General features: G+C 39.4%; 1 long non-coding RNA gene across 1 annotated transcript; it reads left to right on the top strand.

Annotated features, from left to right (window-relative positions):
• The first annotated feature begins 1,992 nt into the window (after window positions 1-1,992).
• On the top strand, window positions 1,993-15,014 carry LOC311609342. The gene is made up of 3 exons (XR_014783362.1): window positions 1,993-2,103; window positions 4,322-4,527; window positions 14,969-15,014. It is a non-coding gene; the product is annotated as an uncharacterized lncRNA (long non-coding RNA).
• The last annotated feature ends 744 nt before the right edge of the window (window positions 15,015-15,758 follow it).

Raw genomic sequence — 15,758 nt, 5'->3', positions numbered from 1 at the left:
CTTGGCTATGAGCATCTACCACAAGTGTGAGCAATAAACCTGCTATGCCACAAGCCTTAGTGATGAACCAAGGATGAAGGAAGCAAAGACTATAAATTGGAAGTGGAAGAGTCTGGTTACTATTTGGGTTCTTACTTCACTGAGATCCCTAGCAATTCCAGCTGGTGGGAAATCCAGTATCGAAAAGAACTAGTGGTAGAGACAAAGGTAACTCAGTAGAGTTACAGGGTCCAAAGGGTACCGAACCTTTTTGTTTGGTATAGGCTTTCCAGTGCCTTAGTGAAAGAAGAGCCTGGTTTAGGTGATTGCATAGAAGTTAGGGGAGCAGAAGAGTTCACAATAGGTGGGAAGATTAGTTAGTTAACAGAAGACTCTGGAGTTCATTAAAGAGTACAAAGGACAGACTCAGTTGCCTTCAGGGGAACAGAGGGAGGCCACAGCAGGTTAGCAATGCTATAGCTAAAAGGCCAGGAAATGGGAGCAGGAATCCAGATATAGCACAATAGTAGATTCTAGGTAAGCAGTCAGCTGGGCAGACTCCTCCAGGCTCTTTAAATGACACAAGTTACAGTTCCTTATGTAAGACCAATGTTGCCTGAGATTGAATTAGTAGCTGGAGGGAACAGAACTCCTGATTGAAGGAAGCAATCATGGCAGGAGGTGGCAGGTGTAATATGGTGATATAGCAGTGTCAGTAGTTGGTTGGTGCTTCTGGTTTTCTTGGACTAGGGGTGTTGTAAGACTGTGGATATAAAACAGATACAGTTATGGATAAAGTGCCATATGTTGGCCACTCTATGAAGAGATGTCTTTTATCTTCTTATTTTTTTTAAATTTTTTATTAATTTATTCTTGTTACATCTCAATGGTTATCCCATCCCTTCTATCCTCCCATTCTTCTCTCCCTCCCATTTCCCCTTATTCTCCTCCCCTATGACTGTTCCTGAGGGGGATTTCCTCCTCCTGTATATGCTCATAGGGTATCAAGTCTCTTCTTGGTAACCTGCTATCCTTCCTCTGAGTGCCACCAGGTCTCCCCCTCCAGGGGACATGGTCAAATATGAGGCACCAGAGTATGTGAGAAAGTAATATCCCACTCTCCACTCTACTGTGGAGAGTGTTCTGTCCATTGTCTAGATCTGGGTAGGGGTTTAAGGTTTACCGCCTGTATTGTCCTTGGCTGGTGCCTTAGTTTGAGCGGGACCCCTGGGCCCAAATCTGCCTATCATAATGCCTTTTATCTTTTTAATGAAACACTTGCTAAATGTTGCTCAAGATTAAACATTGAAAACAAAAATATATATGCCACACATATTATATGGAATTGGTAGCAATGTTAGTGATAAGCATTTGCTTATTTTGTATCAATATATGTGTGATTGTAGATCTTAAGGCCTCTCAATTATGAAAGATGTTAGCTGCCATTTTGTTTCTCACTGTGTGGATGACAAAACTGAGTCACAAAGATAAGACTGTTCAAATTTGGGTAGCTAGTTAAGGGCACAAGCCTTTGGACCGGAGATTTCTTCCTGGCCCTCATTCATTTGCTTAGTCCTCTTGGTAAGATACTTACCTTTTGAAGCTGACTATTTTTCTAGTTCCCTTTCTTTAGATGGCTATAGTGAACTCCACCATGGAATCAGAAGGACAGCAAGTTTTAATGCGTCTACAATGATTACTAATGTGAATAAGAGCATTTCTGTTAGACTACTATTACTTAAAAAGAAAAGCATGCTAAATAATGCTTATTATGGCCCTATTTAATGACTGGATTGAAAAGAAGCAAGCTGCGAATTCAAGGAGCCCATCACCATACCTTGACAGCCTCATATCTTTCCACAATTCCTGCTGTAAATCTCTGAGGTGGAATCTTAGCTCTGGACTCAGTCAATTTTCTCATTGCAACATGTCATTTTTTTCTTTACTATCTAGACCATAAGTCAAGTTCAGGATTTGTATCCCTACAGGAAGAAAAGAAATAAGATACTACACAGTGACCTGAAAACCGTTACGAGAACAGGCCATACCTGGAGAGCCAGTGAGAATGATAAATAACCCTCTAAGTTTCAAAGTTTAAAGGAACAGATCGATCTCAACTGCAAGGTCAGCTTGCCATTTTTCATTCCATGTATTGTCAGGTCTGTGATGTTGAACATGCCCAGAGGAGCTTTTCGGGGATTGTCTCCTACAGACAGTTACTAGGAGAAAAATGTTCTGAGCAAGTCCACAGGTAAAATGTATTTATATTTTTCAAATGCTTTGGACAAGTACTAGAGAAAAAAAATCACCATCCTAGATTCTGTACTCCTGAAAATCGAGGCTGATAGACTATTCCTCCATAGCTCAACTAGCTCCCGGAAGGGTGGACCAAGAATGAATCAGTAGCTGGTTAGAGGCTGAGAGTATCATGTTTTGATACTTGAATCTGTAAATGTTCTAACTGACAGATTAAATAGATATTATTGCTGTATACTTTTGCTGTCTTTATATGACATTACAGCTTTCACTTGTTTGAATTTACTCATCTTGTTCAACACAATGCTGAGATTATTTAGGAAGGGAATGGTGTGTGTGTGTGTGTGTGTGTGTGTGTGTGTGTGTGTGTGTGTGTGTGTGTGTATGTAGACCTTCCCAGGAAATGGTAATAGAGTTTTAAAATGGTAAGGAAAGAAAATGATTGTTACTGACTGAGACAAAAAAAAAATACAGATTACAGAATAAGAATATATATTTCACATACTAAAACCAAAACTTACATAGAGACACTGATGTTTCAAAATTAAATGATTTATCATCAGAACTCTAAAGAATATCTTCCCATAATTGAAATGTCCCTTAATAAACAAATCTCTAAGTGGTTTTAAATGTCTTATGCTGACTAGTAGAACATGTCTTAATGGGAGTTTTCTGTTCTTTAGGTAATGTCACCTCTGTCATGGTCTTACATAAACATAACATTCAAGGTTCCACAACTAGAAAGATCCAGAAGAGTCTCAGACTCTTCTAAATATAACACTTATTAAATACAAAGTAAAGACAGTTCATCACTTCTGCTACCTAATAAGTGTTTGACCTAAAATAGTTGACTTTCTTCATTTTTTTGTATTAAAACTCATGTAGTTGTCAGAAGCAATTAAAAATTAGCTTTACAAGACGTTTAAATTTAGGTGGTTACATTCATTTGGGGTACTGGGGGATTGTTTTCTCAGACAGAATAAGAAGTTTTCTTTATCAAAGTACTGGTTTTGATGAAGAACCAACCCCTAAATGAACTGTTCCAATATTCTCCATGAAGGAAAAAAACTAATAAAGTATTTTTATTATGTTTAAAATTATTTCTGATTTATTATATTTAAAGTATCTTATTGGATGAATCAACTTTCAGAAGACAAAGTGGAGCCCCCAAACAACACTTGAGATCATGCAAGGCAATGACAGAAGGCAAGCAAATGCTCCTTTAAAAGGAGCCCTGGAGTGGACTTACCAAGAACTCACCAAAATTCCTATGCTCTTTTATGTCTAGAATATCATAACTTGTATACTTCTATGCAATCTGTTAAACACAGGACAATCCTTCCATGAACTTTTGAGGACAAGCATGCGGAACAGTATCCAATGATATATGTTTTAATATAGGTAACTTGTATAGTGGTTCTTTACTGTCCTTGATTGGCTAGTTTTACCATTTTTCTTTAATATATGTCCAATTGATTTTGCAATTTCATTAAGAATAAATCTGTATCTAAGAAGTAAAACACAGAACAGAAGAAGAAAAACACACTCCATGGTTGAAGCAACATAGTACATTTCTGTGAGAAATTCCAAATTAAAAGAACATTAGTTTCCTGTTCTGTCACAATGCATGAAGGACAAACCAAAGCTATCTCTAGCCTCAGTTTTCTCATATTTTTAAATGAAAACAACAACTGTGGATGATACCACCTTTGGAAGGGTACTGCAAAACACCAAGAAAATCATAGCATCCAATATTATAGCCATGCTGTGAGCTCAAAGAGATTCCTGTAACTATTCATTGTAAAGCTAGGTTATTTGAATAGAAAATGAAATTCACCATGTGAACTCACGATTTGAGACTGCATTGATTAATCTTCTTATAAAATGGATTTTTTAAAAGACCTTACACCTTTTGCTTAAAACATAGGAGAAATTTTCAATAGAGTAAGCCACTGTGCTTATTATAGACTCGGTGAGGGTATGACCTTTCAATATTTTCTTTTGATTTATTCTCCTTCTTAAATGAACAAAGTTCTCTAGTTAAACATGAAGCTGGAGACTAACAGAATCTCCGTTTTCTTCCCAGACAAGCTGCTCACCAGTCCTACCCCACATCTGGACCCACCTTTGCCCACTTGAGTCCTGGAGTGCGCAGGCTCAGTTTGTACACATCACGGAGGCAGCCAGACTCAACCGCTTGTTAGAGCTGCCTCTGGGGACCCTGCTTTTCTAGATATTTCAATGCAAGCTCTGTGGTGCTTTCTTCCAGGAAGAGGTCTACCCTCCACCAAGGTAAATCCTATCATTTAAAGCATGGATACCTCAACCATGCTCACTTACCAAGGACTCACCAAAATTCCTATGCTCTTTTATGTCTAGAATATCATAACTTGTGTACTTCTATGCAATCTGTTTGTAGATTTTAAGTAGGCAAGCACTATCTACCCAAATAAAGCAAAGAAATTCAGCCTGGTGTGCTGAATCTATATATGTATATATATATATATATATATATATATATATATATATATAGAGAGAGAGAGAGAGAGAGAGAGAGAGAGAGAGAGAGAGGGAGAGAGAGAGAGAGAATACACCATGGTTGGTCTTGATTGTTGTTCTAAACTGCACTGGAGTCTTCTATTCCATGACTCATAATGGAAGGAAAAATGAGACTGATATCTCATAGATTTTACAGAATTAATAACTTGAAATCAATGATAAACAGAACTATTTTTGTAAATTTGATTATAGAAATAAATGGAAAGACCTAAACATTATGTTTAATAAAATTACAGCTTTGAGCTACCTCTATTCATATGATAATACAGCTCCAAAATAGGAACATCCATGAGACACTATGGACTTTCATAGCTGTGGTGGGATGAACATTAAGATGACCCTCATGAACTTCACACCTGAAATCACTGTCATCTTAAGTAGATTGTCAAAGCAGGCCTATTCTAATTGTTAACACTTGAAAACCTTGTGTTTCCCTGGTTGAGAGAAGAGAATGTCAGCAGAAAGTGAGGCCTGAGAAGGATGTCTGTAGATTATTATCTCTGTCTTTGAAGATGGAGGGAGCATGTGTGAGGAACACAGAGCAGTCCTTAGGACCCAAGTGTGATTATGGGATGGCAGTCAGCAGAGTCACAGGGAGATTCTTTCCCAAATCCTCCAAAGACCTGTCTAGTCCAAGCAAAACTTCACTTTCACCAGTGGGACATTCTAAGCAGAAAACCCAGTTAAGAATTCTGTGACTTAGCAAATGGATATGATGTAAAGCTGTTAAGTTGATGGTGATTTGCTATACAGCATAAAGATAGATGTGTGTTGACCCTTTTCCTATTTGGGGCAATTTTGTGTTGAACAGATCACTAAAGGGGAAGATATCTAGTTAGAAAAATAGTGGAAAACCTCCTTTTCTCATCCTATGTCTCCTTGGTGCAGAGGACATTAAAATAATAACAACAGTTTCTTCTAATTGATAGCCTGGATGGAAGAAAGTGCTGGAGATTTGGAGTCATGGCTTTAATAGGCAGTCAATAGAACTGACTTCCTTCTGGAACTCTGATTGCATATATGGAAGAATGGACAAGCCATCTAGTCTTGTTGATGCATGTCTTCAAGCTTTGGTACACAGTCATCTACAGTGTTGGTAAAATTTCCATCTTTAAACATTGATATTCAAAACAAGAATAAGAATACTAAGGGGGAAGGAAGAGGAGGTGGACGAGGAGAAAACATAATTCCAAGCAGTATACATTCTATTCAAGTCAAATTCTAAGGTTCTCTCATTGTGAGTTTTATATTTATATTTTGATTTGTCACTTAAAGCAAACTGGGCCTTTCACCTCCCACCCCTAGTTCTCTTTTTCTAGAAGTCTACTTGAGTGGAAAAATTGTTTCTATGACATGTTCAGACATATTTTTGTAGATACAGCTGAATATTCTCCAGACCAAGGCTTCTGCACACAAGGCAGGGGAAAAGTAAAACACCTTTGCTTGTTTAGTATTTTGATACATAGCTATTTTAGTTTTGTTAGTTATGACTGTGAAAAAAATAGCTGGAGAAAGCAAGTGTAAGTAGAGGGTTGCTTCCTTTGTCTCACGGTTTCAGATATGTCAGTCTGTACTAGTTTGGCCCTCTGTACTTGGACATATCATCATGGCAACACAAGCATGTGGTAGCTGAAATTGTTGTCAAAGATAGGAAGCAGAGAGAGAGAGAGAGAGAGAGAGAGAGAGAGAGAGAGAGAGAGAGAAGGGGCCAGCTGGATACTTGGCCTAACATTCAAAGAAAAGCTCACCTCCAGTGACACATTTCCTCCAACAAGGCCACTTCCCATAAGCTTTCAACAACTGTCTAAAATTGCATCAAGTATTCAAAGCTCAAGGCTGCTGGGGGGATATTTCACATTGAAATATAATAGTGATGGATGCCTTTATACCGCTTTTTGGTGTATAATACATGTTGAAAGTGCCAGAAACAGTTTCTAGCCAACAGTTTGATGGCATGACGCAGGCAACATGTAATCTCTAAGGTGCAGCAACAGTAAAGCTCTACACCCTGGCATCACAGGGGAATGTCATCGTTAGGAGGGTCAGTGTGAGTCCCCACCTGTAAGGAGTCATTGGGAAGTAACACCTGTCACTAAACCATTAAGTTGTAGCAGGGCAGAAGAGACTTCCAACACATGGCATATGGATATGAGTAAATAAAGTCCACAAAGTTAAAGAGGACAGGAAAAGACAGCTACTTTAATTTTGAGACAGAGACAACTGTTAATAAATTCTTATAATTTAGATAAAAGAGATTCAGCTTAAATATTTTTAGTTTCAGGATTGGTTTTTCCTGGCAGTTATAAATAACACAGACTTGACCATTTTGACAAGTTTAAGCTCAAATGTCAGTAGCTGGAAGTACATTCACATTGTCAGGCAACCCTGTGGGCATTTGTAGTTGAAAATATGGCAGAAGTTTTCAAAAATTTTCTCATACTGAAGCCTGATATTTTATGCTTTACTTTGTCACTTACATTATTATGTAAAAGGTATAACTTTGAAGAGTTTTGTTAATTTGCATTCCACAGATAGCTAACTAATAGATGGTATTATGTCGGTAGTCTTAGATCTCCAGAGATAGTACCCTCCCCAAAATCCCCAAAGGTAAAATAATTGAAAATATTCATTACAAATTGTTTCTAACATACAGTGATTTGACTTAATGAGTTTTGACTTTATTTTTTAAATTTTTTTTTTGAGTTTTGACTTTATAATGGTGTTAAAGCCGTATCCATGAAGTCGAAATGTTACTTTGGATTTTGAATTTTGTTCTCCTGAAGTAGTGAAAGGTGGTTACATATTTTCTTATGATGTTGGGACGTGGCTGTCAGCCTCACAGTCATAAATGTGAATGAACATTCTTCTATGGTGTGCTGTGCAGCTAACTGATTTAAGTTGTATGGAAGGTCATGTGTATTACATACATTTTCAACTTATAATATGCTCAATTTAAGATGTTTCTTTCACAGGGATCTCTATGTTCCACCTAATGTTTTCCTGTGAGTCATAGCTTCTGTTTCATTTCATTGTTGGGTGGGGCATCTCAGAGGATAGTTATGCTAAGCTCCTGTCTGTAAACATAGCAGAGTGTCATTACTAGTGTCAGGGGTTGGTTCTCTCCTATGACATAGGTATCAAGTTGGGCTGGGCATTGATAGCCATTCCTTAAATCTCCGTTCTATCTGTATCCCTGCATGTCTTGTAGGCAGGGTAAATTTGGGGACAAAGTTTTTGTGGGTGGGTTGGCGTCCCCTCCTTCTACTAGGAGTCCTGTCTGGCTAGAGGGTGGTCTCTTCAGTCTCTGTGACCCCCGCTACTAGGGGTCTCACGATATCCTTCCAGAGACTACCCTGCTGTAGGTCTCCAGCTTGTCTCAGAGGTGCCTCTACTCACAGTTTCTCTTCTCTCTGCAATCCCTCTGTCCTACCCCCCTCCTCACATCTGATCTCCACCTTCATTTCCCTTAGTTTTTCCTCTCCTATCCCGCTCGCTCTCTTCAACCACCTCTGCTGTCTATTCTTTTTCTGCTTCTGAGTGAGATCCTAGCATCCTTCCCTGGGCCCGCCACATTACCTAGCTTCTTTGGGTCTGTGTACTATAGTGTAGCATCCTGTAGTATATTGCTAATATCTGCTTATAAGTGACAACCTAGCATGCTTGTCTTTATGGGCCTGGCTTACCACACTCAGGATGATCTTTCCTAGTTCCATCCATTTGCCTGCAAACTTCATGATTTCCTTGTTGTAATAGCTGAGTAGTATCCCATTGTGTAAAGGAAGAGTTGGGGGAAGCATAGCATGACCTGGAGGAGACAGGAGCTCCACAAGAAGACCAACAGAGCCAACTAACCTGGGCCCAGTGGGGCTTGTAGAGACTGAAGCACCAACCAAGGACCATGCATGGACTGGACTTAGGCCCCCTACACATACGCACCCAATGGCATCTTGGTCTTTACTTGGGTCCCCTAGAAGTGGGAGTGAGGGGATGTCTCTGACAAGATCTCTGTTGCATGCTTTTTGATCACTTCCCCCTGGCAGGCTGCCTTGCCAGGACACTGTGAAAGAAGAAATGCTCGGTCCTGATGGGACTGGATGTACTGAGGTGGGTTGGGGAGGTCCCCTTTTCTAAGGGGTAGACGAGGGTAGATAGGGACCAGGAGAAGAGGAGGGAGGGCACTACGATTGGGATGTGAAGTGAATAATTAAATAAATAAATTTTAAAAGAGAATTAAACAAACAAAAAAGATGTTTCTTTTGAGCATATATCTCATAATACAAAAGTCAAAGAGTAACTGTATCTTGTTCCCTGTATTTAGTATGTGCTATTGGTATGTTAACTTTTGGACCACATTGAACTATGTACAAATCATGCTCAAGTTAAAAATGGATCATGTTACTTAGCTTTCTTTCTTTCTTTCTCTCTTTCTTTCTTTCTTTCTTTCTTTCTCTCTCTCTTTCTTTCTTTCTTTCTTTCTTTCTTTCTTTTATCCAGTCTAGGATTGTAGGTCAAGGAATTGTGCAATGTATACTTGGGGTGGATATTCCCATATCAGTTAATTTAATCTAGAAAACCAACCCAGATATGCTCAGAGGCCTGTCTCTCTGGTGATTCTAGATACAGTCCCGTTGTCATTGTTAGCCGTTACACCTGTGTACTCTTGAGTAAGTTTGTACAATGGCTGGTACAGGTACTACTTTTTCCCATTAAATTTACAATTCTCGGGAGCTAGAGAGATGGATCAGAGGTTAAGAGCACTTGTTGCTCTTTCAGAGAACTCATGTTGAGCTTCCAGCATCCCTAGGACAGCTCATAACCATCTGCAACACCGGTTTCAGATGTTCCAATGCCCTCTTCTGGCCGCCATTGGCACTAGGCATGCATGTGAGACACATGCAGGCAAAACACATGTACATTAAAAAAAAATTTAAAAATCTAAATTCACAATTCTTCAAAATAATTTTTCAAAGATATCTAGACAGTATCCTATAATTAGTCAGAGCACAAATACTACATTCTAGAATAAGAAGGTTTGTGATGAAAAAGAGAGAGAAAATGTTTATGGTGAATATAGTCCCTTCCAAGTTGTTTTGTGTTTTTTTCATTTTTTTACTCAGGTCTTTGACATTGGCATATCAATGAACCAGACAAGGAATATTGTTAGAAATCTTCATTACAGCTTTCCTATAAAATGCTGAAGGCAGTGTTTCACAGATGATGGTCGTATGCACCGTAATGTGTTTAGCAGGAATCTGTGTCTACCTGCTGGAAGCTAATAGCTCCCTCTTGAGTGTGAACAACCATATTCTCCAGAAATCTTGGAACACGCACACATGCTGTAATCTAGCCTGAAGAAATATACACAGGAATTAGGGCATTTCCAGAACTAACCAAAACCCTGGTAACAAAACCCAAAGGTAGGCAGTGGGGATGAGTGACTTCATCATTGTTAAAATATGGACCTAAACTTATCAAATGTAAGTTAATTCTGAGGCTGCCATGTTTTTCTTGCATTTTATGCTGGCTCCAGCCCAGGCTCCTTTCCTCCTCCCAAGTACTCAGAAATTCAAAGACTAAAGTTTGGATGAAGCACATGGCCCCAGGATCTGCCTTATCTTTTGCTGAATTTTATTCACTCATATTTGATTTAACTCCTGTTAGGGTTTATCTTGGTTGCCAACCTCACTGGCTCTGAATGAACTATTGTCTCTGGGTGGGTCTGTAATGACTAGTGGGAGGGGCTGGAAGACACTCCCCCAGTGTGGGCAGCATCTTCTGTGTGTGTCCCAGGTAAAGAGGTGTGTGAGAGAACACCAGTGTGGACTTCTACCTTCACACTGGCTGGTGCTCTGTCCCTTTCTTGCTGCTGCTGCTGCTGGCACCAGAACCCAACTTCTTCAGCTTTCCAACATAAGCAGAAGAACAAGGGTTCTCCAGGAATCTTCCAGTCCTTCAGCCCCAGACAGGGACTGATGAGGCATCCAGCTTCATGGTCTGAGCAGTTAGTTTCCAGGTTCCTTGTACAGAGGGGGTCTTGGACTACCCAGTCCCTACTGTGCAAGGCAGCCTACCAAGTCCCCTTTTGTAAAAGCTGTTATGTGGTTCCAAAGTACCCCAATACAATTTCTCACTCCTTTTTTTTTAATATCATCTCCACCTCATGCAACCCAGAAGCAATTGTACTCATTGTCCTAGTCCATTCACAGCTGAATGCTTTGAGCAGACAGTCAGGTGCTTTTGGTTTGTTATTTTGGTGGGAGGGAATTGTTTTTCTATTCTGCAAGCTACCCCCCTTCTAAAATGACCGAATTCTTTATCACTAAATACATGACAAGGCATATCTGCTTTGAGGTTCATTTTTTAGAAGGCCTTGTTTTGAAAAATCAATGGGAAAATATCTGGAGAGAAATCTCTGCACCAGCTAACAATGTAAAAACAGCCCCAGCTGAGATGATAACACAAGCTTTGTCACAGTGCACAGGGGAGCCATAGCAGCCAGTGCCTGGAGTCAGTCCTCACGGCCCCTCACTGGCTCATTGACAAACTGCTCATGCTTCTCTGCAGATTCAGACACTGACAAACACGTTCAGGAGCTGGGAGATGCCAGTCTCTGTTCTTATTTGGAAGGGCTTATTAGTAAGCACTTGGTTGCTGGGAACCCTGTTTTGTTTGAATTGGGAAAAAAAAAAAACCTCTACTGCTGCTTATGACATTCATTGCACATTATTTCCCAAATATAGGAAACTCCTCCAAATAGCCAAGATATCCATTTAAAGTACAGGAAAAAAAAAAGCCCACACTTATCTGAGTTTTAAAAATATAATTATCTATTGGTTTTTAAATTACAGATGCCAATGGATGTTTTACCTAGAATATTTTTAAATGAAGTAATAGAGCCATTTCCTCCGCTAGAGATAACTTTTTTATTTTTGAAACTAACATATAAGCACATTATTTCCCCCTCATCCCTTTTAACCTCCAACCTCCCTCCATGCTCCCTCTAAAATTCATTGCCTCTCTTTCTTTAATTATTATTGTTACATGCATACATATATAAATACAATTTGTTCAGTGTACTTAGTGTTATTTGCATATACATGATTTCAGGGCTGACCAATTGGTATTGGAAAACCAGTTAGGTGGCTCTCCATTGAGGGAGACTATTTCTTCTGTTCTGAGCATTTCTTAGTCACTTGTGGTTCTATGTTTAGGGGTGGGACCCTGTGAGATTGTCACCTCCCATGTTAGCATGGTGTTGTATTTAGTAACATCTTATTTAGGAATCCATACCATTGAGATATCCCGAGTGTCGCTTCCCTTCTGTATCTGAGAAACATAATCATATTTTCAGGTCCTCCCACTCTAAAAATTTTCTGCTTCCTCTTTTGCAATGTTCCCTGAGACTTAGTACCTATTGGAGACAGACACCTCAATAGTCAATTGGTTTTTTTTTTCCATTTTGAATAGTGTTTTTCTATAGTGTTCTACCTCTGTTACAAATAAATATTTCTTTGATGATGAGTGAGGGCTACACTAATCTGTGGGTATAAGGAAAATATTTAAAATACGGTAAAGAATTATGCTGGTTTATTAAAGTTGTGATGGAAGAGTCTTTTCTAAGATCCATAATTCCACTATCTCTGTGAGGTTGGGTAGGTTTTTAGTATAAGGGCATGCTTTTCCTTAAGCCTCCTTAAGTTAGGCTTAAGTCCATCTAGACAGCTGTTGCTTACTACCAAGATATAAGTGCCACTATTGAATCCTTAGTGTTATCTTGCATGCTGGTCACTGTGGTGGATCATAAGCATCATAGTTAGGTAGAGCTACAGGCTACTTCCCTCCTCTGGGAGCTTACTTGGCACCTTTATGTTCCGGTCTTTTATATGCAGAAGATAGAATTTATGTTAAAACCCCATCAATTCTCCATTTTTTTCTTTTTGTTTTGTGCAGTATAGTCAACATGTAGTTTTATCTAGCTCCATTGTAGCAGATGGAGATTATTTTACAGTGTGGTTCATTATAATGTATAACTATGCTGATTTAATGTTACATTCAACATTGCAACTACAGTACATATGAGCACATCTTTGCATATTTATCCTATTGTTTCTGATAGCTTGTCTCCTGTAACTGGAACCACAGAGGTGAAGATGCGCATTTTTCTTTTCTGTGCTCTTCAGTTAGAGGTTTCCTGTTTCCATCCTACAGGCTCCTCCTGTGTTTGTCGCTCACTTCTTCTCTAGACAAGTATTTATTGGCAGGAAATTGGTTTCCATAACACTAAGAAGACTGCCCAGACTGAAGCCTTGAGCTGATTAAGTTTGACTGCAGAAATCTGTGACAATGTTCTCTTAACAATGATTATATCAGTCTTTTTCCAGATGAATTTTTCTCAGTAGAACACACAATAGGAAGTTGTCCAATGTGAAGAAGACTAAGCTCTGTTTACTGAGTAGTTGAACTGCATCCATTTGTCTTGTAAACAGTGTTACCTCTGTAAGGAAGCTAACTTCAGATCAAGTTTTCCTTTGGATTTTCATGGGGAGAAGTGACAGTGTTCATAGAACTGTATTGTTCTTATCACATTCACTAAAAAAGAAAAACCTTTACCTTACATTTCAGCATTCCTTCTGATGGAGTTATTTTTGAAATCTCTTTCTCTACTCTTTTAATTTAGAAGCCAGAACCCAGGTGAAACACAGCTTGGTCCTGAACTTGATGTGAGAGTGTGTTCAGAAACTGGGCCAACAGTTATCTTTTGAAATGCATGACTGTAGCTAGACTAAAGGCCCTCTCTTATGGTAGAACGAGACCCTGCTTGGGCCTGGATCTGGGTCAAATGACGGTTGATGGCACACTGACTTCATTATTTTATTTGTTTATTTTTGTCATGAGCAGCTTCTGTGAAAACACAGTGGCAAAAGACCGAGCGACACCTACAGTTGTTTCTTCATGGGAGTCACTAGCAATGGAACCTTTCCTTGATTCCTCTATGAACAGGCAAAGCAGGTTTGCATATAGATATGGCCTCATAGTGGATGTTCTGCAATAATTATTAGGAAGTAGGCAATGGATAAACCTGAGCACTTATGATATTCTTATATTGTATGGATCTCCTCCATTTATAGATACAACAAGATCAGACAGTATATTATTGAGTCACTGGAAAACAGAATCTGTTGCCTATGTGCGTATTTTCCCCTACATTATATTTGGAGAACTTCATACATGAGCATTTCATCTGTGTTGCTCCTGCCCCCCGTCTCCTCTACAATTCCTCTTGTGGCCTCCCCATTCATAATCTCTTTTTAAATTTTCATTGTACATATACATGTAAATATACAATGCAATCTACCGATTTTACTTCACATTGCTCATGTGTACACGTGTCTAGGGATGACCGCTTGTGATTGGACAACATACGCAGGAGCCAATCAATGGAGGGAACTGATCTGCCATCTCTGAGGAGCCCTTGGCCACCTGTAGCTCTTCATCTACTGGTGGGACCATTTAAGAAACTGGGCCATGTGATCATTGGGGCTGCCAAATTTAAAATGTGCCATGCATCGCAGGAGGTTGAAAACTCAGCAAGGTTTCCATGTTGAAGTCTTAGAATTCCTTCTTTCTCAGGAATCTTCAGTAGTTGCTTCCGTATCTTTGACTGATCAAGTGAGACTGACTCACACAATGAAGTATGATCTGCGTTATTTACAGTCAATTGATTATAAATGTCCATCTTATCTAGAGATATTTCCAGAATAACATACATTAATGTTTGAACAGACAACCAGGCACCACAAATAGATCAACATGATACAAAATTAAATATCAGATTTCTGGCTGTTGTTGCCAAGGCCCATCATTTCATCATCCCATTTCCAGAAGAGCCTGAGAAACATAGTGAGAAAGAAAAAAAAATCACAGATAGCTGTTGGAAATATAAGCAAAACTATAACCCACAGTCTTTGGTTTATAGCTGACAGTTGGGTAAACTGAGGCTCTAGGAAGTTCTGTCACTTCAGAAAGGTCCTGCATCATCTCAGAGATGGAACAGAGATTCTAGCTCACTTTTGACTCTGAAGATCCAAGTGTGTTTACCTCCTCGCACATCTTCAGACTGATACACAGGCAGCCACTCACTCAACTCTCACCTGTTTTCTACCAATCCCTGCAGAGCTCATGTCAAAGGAGAGAAAACCTGGCCCAGCCCACCTCCTGTTGCTACAGGCATCTGAACAGTGAGGTTGTGCTAGAGGATGTGGAACAACTGAGTCAGAGAGGAAGGTAACTATCAAAGATAACAAAACCTCCAAGTTTTATTTGGGTCCTAATATTAAAAGCCCTGCGACAAAGATGAAAACGGTTCAAAGTAAAGATGAAGTAGAGTCTTACATGTGTGGGTCTCGAGAGAGAAAAAAAAATGTTACCACAACAAGGTGTCACACAGTTCACTGTGTATCTAGGAGGTGTGGACTCCAGTCATTGGAAGCACATTAGCCCAGCAGGTCACCTGACCCCAGTACAAAATGCAGGCCACTTGCCCGAGTCCTTCAGTCGCAATGCAAGCACACAGTTCTGACCCCATTGCCCATAGGAGCTTTCCCAACCTTGATGAGATCTTACTGAATCTTAGGCTTTTGCTGTCCATTGCTGCCTGTCATCTTGTGAATGACAGACCTCCTTCCTGCAATGTGTTGCTGGTGTGTTCTACAACACTGAGGAGGTAAGCAGTGCACACTCAACAGCACTAGCCCCTTTTCCTTTATAAGTGCCCAAAGATGTGCACAAAAGATCTTAAATATCTCATAAATCACAATGCCTTTATGAAATAAAGGGACAAAGTTATATCTTGTTTTTAAGAGAAAACTGGCAAAAATATTCCATTCAAACATTCATAAGAAACACAGAATTACCAGCCCTTGCTTTTATGTGATCTGGTATAAATTTTACCACCTCCATCTGCC

This window comes from Acomys minous, assembly GCF_964271855.1.
Source record: "Acomys minous genome assembly, chromosome: 11".
Classification (NCBI taxonomy): Eukaryota; Metazoa; Chordata; class Mammalia; order Rodentia; family Muridae; genus Acomys; species Acomys minous.
This window is presented reverse-complemented; position numbering and strand designations above follow the sequence as displayed.